This window comes from Equus caballus, chromosome 19 (assembly GCF_041296265.1).
Source record: "Equus caballus isolate H_3958 breed thoroughbred chromosome 19, TB-T2T, whole genome shotgun sequence".
Classification (NCBI taxonomy): Eukaryota; Metazoa; Chordata; class Mammalia; order Perissodactyla; family Equidae; genus Equus; species Equus caballus.
This window is the reverse complement of record NC_091702.1, coordinates 5,798,200-5,802,787: the sequence shown is the minus strand read 5'-3', so window position 1 is coordinate 5,802,787 and position 4,588 is coordinate 5,798,200.

The following is a 4,588-nucleotide window of genomic DNA, read 5'->3' as shown; positions in this document are numbered from 1 at the left end:
TAAGAGGGAAGTTTACAGTGATTAACTTGTAACATCTTAAAGAATGATCTCAAATTAACAACCTAACTGACAACACACAGCACTAGAAAAAGGGAAAACTGAACCCAAAGTTAGCAGAGAGATGGATGTCACAAAGGTGAGAACAGAAAAAAGGAAGTAGAGGAGGAAGGCAAAAGATCAAAAGGATGAGCTAATGTTTTGAAAAAAGAAAATGGACCAATGCTTAGAAGATAGAATGCCTCAGTAAAGAGAGAAGAAGCAAGTAAATGAGAATTGAAAGAGCAGGTCTTACAACTGATGCATCAGAAATAAAAAGATCATAGAGATGCTTCTGAGCTCTGGCTCACTAACACAATGGGTGACCCAGCAGACTGAGTAAGTTCCTAGAAGCAACCTACCCAGTCTCACCCATGAGGAAACAGACAACTGAAGAGACCAGTGACAGAGAAGGAGGCTGAGTCAGTGATCACAAATCTCCCACAAGGAGGAGAGGGAGTGAGGGCCCGACTTCATCGCAGACGCAGAGCCGGCCTGCCCAGCAGCAGGCTGACTCCTATGCACCTGCTGGCGCCCTGCATGCTCCTGCAGACGCAGGCCCCTGGCTCACCCTGGCTCACGCCAGCTCTAGTGGCCTCAAGCAGAGTCCTTGGCACCAGGGACTCAGCAGGCTCCAGAAACCCAGGCCCCCATCTCAGCCTAGTGCCTGCCATCTTCAGCAGCCCGAGGTGGCTCCCGTGACCCCAAGTTTTGTCCCTGGGACCAGGCTCCTGGTGGGTAGTGCAGGATCCACACTGTGGCTGATGCAGTGCCTGCCTTCTCCCGTGGCCTCAGGCAGCTTCCATGGCAGGGCTCCCAGTGGGTTCTGACAAACCAGGACCCCAGCTCACTTCAGCATTTACTGACTCCAGCGACCCCAGGCAGATCCCAGGGCACCAGGCTCCCGATGGGCTCCTGGGAACTCAGGCCCATGTCTCACCAGGGCACCTTACAGGTCCAGCAGCCCCAGGCAGCTCCCAGGGAAACAGGCTCCTGGCAGGCCCCTCCAAAACCAGGTCCCCAACTAACACATGTGCTTGCTGACTCAGGTGGCCCCCGACAGCTCCCAAGGCACCAGGCACCGACAGCTTCCCAGGAACCCAGGCTTCCACCTTAAAACGGCACCTGCTGGCTCCTGCGACCCCTGGCTCATCCCATAGCTCCTGGCTCCCAGCTGGCTCCCAGGATCCCAGACTTCTGACCCACTCCAGCACATGCTGTCTCTCATGACACCTGGCTCTGCCAGACTCCCGTGAACAAAGATTCCCAGCTCACCTCAGCACCAACCAACTCCCGTGGCCCCGGATGACTCCTGCCACCCCCGGTTCTCAATCACCACGTGCAAACCCATGCTCCAGGGCTGGTACTCACCAACTCAGGTCCCAGCTGTGCCCAGGACCAGACTGGATGACATGCACCAAGCTTTCCACTCACCCCAGCACCGGGCTGCCCAAGGACTCCAGCAGCAAGCCTGCCCCGGGACCCCACCAGATGGCCCACATGGAACCCCGAGATGGGCTCACTGTGCCCAAGCCCGTCAGTAAAGCCTGGGAGAGGCGCCCACTTCCTCAAATTTTCTGACCTCACAGCAACGCCACAAAGATTGTGAATAATCAAAGACCCATAACACCACCAAAGAGAATTATAAAACTCCAATGTCTGAAGAAGAAATGGGGATATAAGAACTATCTGACCAACGCTTCAGAACACTGCTCTTGCAAAATTCAGTCAGCTATTGAATTCAGATCCCTACTAACGGAAGTTAGGAAAATCGTGCAAGAACAAATGAGATGATCAACACAGAAATAGAAATCATTAAGGCAAAACAAACAGCAATACTAGAGTTAAAGACACAAAGACTGCACTGAAAAATTCCATAAAGAGCTTCAAAATCAGATTCAACAAGGTAGAAGCAATAAGTAGTGAAGAAGAAAACATGACGTTTGAAATCATCCAGTCAAAGGAGCAAGAAGAAAAAGCATGAATAGGGGTGAGGAAAGCCGATGTAAATTATGGGATCCCATAACCAAAACAGCTGTGCATTATTGGATCACCAGAGGAAAAGAGAGGGAGAACGGAAAACAAAGTTGATTAACAAAAATAATCGCTGACAAGTTCCCAAATCTGGAGAGAGATTTAGACATCCACGTTCAGGAAGCTAATACGTCACCCCAACATTTCAGACTCAAATCATCTTCTCCAAGGCAGATTATAATAAAACTATCAGAACTCAAAAAAGGATCATACAACATGATCAAGTCCAACATTTGCAAATCAATAAATGTGACATGCCACACTAATCGAATGAAGGTGAAAATCAGAAAATTAACTCAGCAGATGTAGAAAAAGCATTTGACAAGATCCAGCACCCCTTCAAGATAAAAACTATCAATACATTGATTATTGGAGGAACATACACAAACTTAATAGAAGGTGTACACGACAAACACACACGTAAGAGCATACTGAACGGTGAAAGGCTGAAAGCTTTCTTGCAAAAGATCGAGAGCAAGCCAAGGGTGCCCACTCTCAACAAGACTTAGGAAGGCTTAATCAGAGAAATTTGGCAAGAGAAAGGAATAAAACGCATCCGAACCTCAAAGAAAGAAATATAAGTACCTCTGTTTGCAGACGGTATGATCTTATTTAGAGAAAGTCCTAAAGACTTTCCCCTAAACTGTTAGAACTAATAAATGAATTTAGTGAAGCTTCAGGATACAAATACACAAATCAGTGGCGTTTCTGCACGCTAGCAATGAGCCATCTAAAAAAGATATGAATGAAACAATCCTGTCTACAAAAGCATCACAAACAATGAAATGCTTAAGAATAAATTTAACCAAGAAGGTGAACCATCTATACACTGCCAGCTATAAGACAGTGATGAAACAAATTGAAGAAGACACAAAGAAATGGACAGACATCCTACGTTCATGGATCAGAAGGAATTAACGGTGTTAAAACTACCACCCAATGCTATCCAATGCCATCTCAAGATTCAACGCAATTCCCATTAAAATTCCCAGGGTATTTTTAACAGAAACAGGAAAAACAATCCTAACATTCTTATGGACCCACAAAAGACCTCAAATAACCAAAGCAATGCCAAGAAAGAAAATCAAAGCTGGAGACATCACAATTCCTGATTTCAAACTTTATTACAAGGATATGGTAATAAAAATGGTAAGGTACAGGTTTAAAAATAAACACATAGACCCACACAACAGAATCAGGAGCCCAGAAGTAAAACCACACACATACACTCAGCAAACAGTTCACATCTGAGGTAAGAAGATTCAAGGCAGAAAGGAAAGTCTCCACAATAATTGGTGTAGGGAAAACTGGGTAAGCACATGCAGAATGAAATTGGACCCCAATTTCACACCACTCTAAAAAATTATCTCTAAAGGAATTAAAGACCTAAATGTAAAACCCATAACGGTACCACTACTACAAGAAAACATAGGGGAAAAGCCCCTTGAAATTGGTCTTGGCCATGATTATTTGGATGGAACACCGATAGTTCAAGCAACAAAAGCAGAACTTAGCAAGTGGGATTACATCAATCCATAAAGTTTCCTCACAGCAAAAGAAACAATCAGCCAAAAAAAGGGGGTTAATATCCACAATATATACGGAATTCTTACACGTCAAGAGCAAAGAAACCAAAAGTATGATTTACAAATGGTCAAAGGACTTGAATACTTTTCCAAAGAAGACATAAAGATGGCCAACAGGTACATGAAAAGATGCTCATAATCACTAATCATTGGGGAAATGCAATCAAAACTGTAATGAGCTATCACCTCACACCTACCAAATTGGTTATCCAGAAGACGACAGACAGAAAGCACTGGTGACGCTGCATAGAAAAAGGAACCCTGTGCACTGATGGCATGAAGGTAAATGGGTATAGCCACAGTGGAAAGTAGTGGGGAATCTTCTCAAAGAAATAAAAACAGAACTACTCTAGGATCAAACAGTTCCATTCATGGGTGTATATCCAAAGGAACTGAAATCAATAAGTTGAGGAAATATCTGCATCCCCATCTTCATTTCAGCATTATTCACAGAGCCAGGACATGGAAACGATCCAAGTGCACACCAATGGATAAATACGTAAAGAAAATGTGATATATAGATATGTAACTAGAAATATAATATAGAATGCAATATTATTCAGCCATAGAAAAGAATGAAATCTGGCCTTTTGCAACAACATGGATGGACCTTGAGGGCATTATGCTAAGTGAAATAAGTCAGACAGACAAAGAAAAATACTACAAGTTCTCACTTAAATGGAATCTAAAAAAACTGAACTCAGTGAAATAGACAGGAGAATAGTGTTTGCTAGGGTCTGCAGGGTGGGGGAAATGGGGACATGTGGGTCAAAGTGTACAAACCTCCGGCTATAAAATGAGTAAGTTCTGGGGATCTAATGTACAGCATGGTGACCATAATTAACAATACTGTATTACATAATTGGAAGCTTATAAGACAGTAAATCTTAAAAGTTATCACTAGAAAAAAAAAGCTAATTATGTGATGGAAT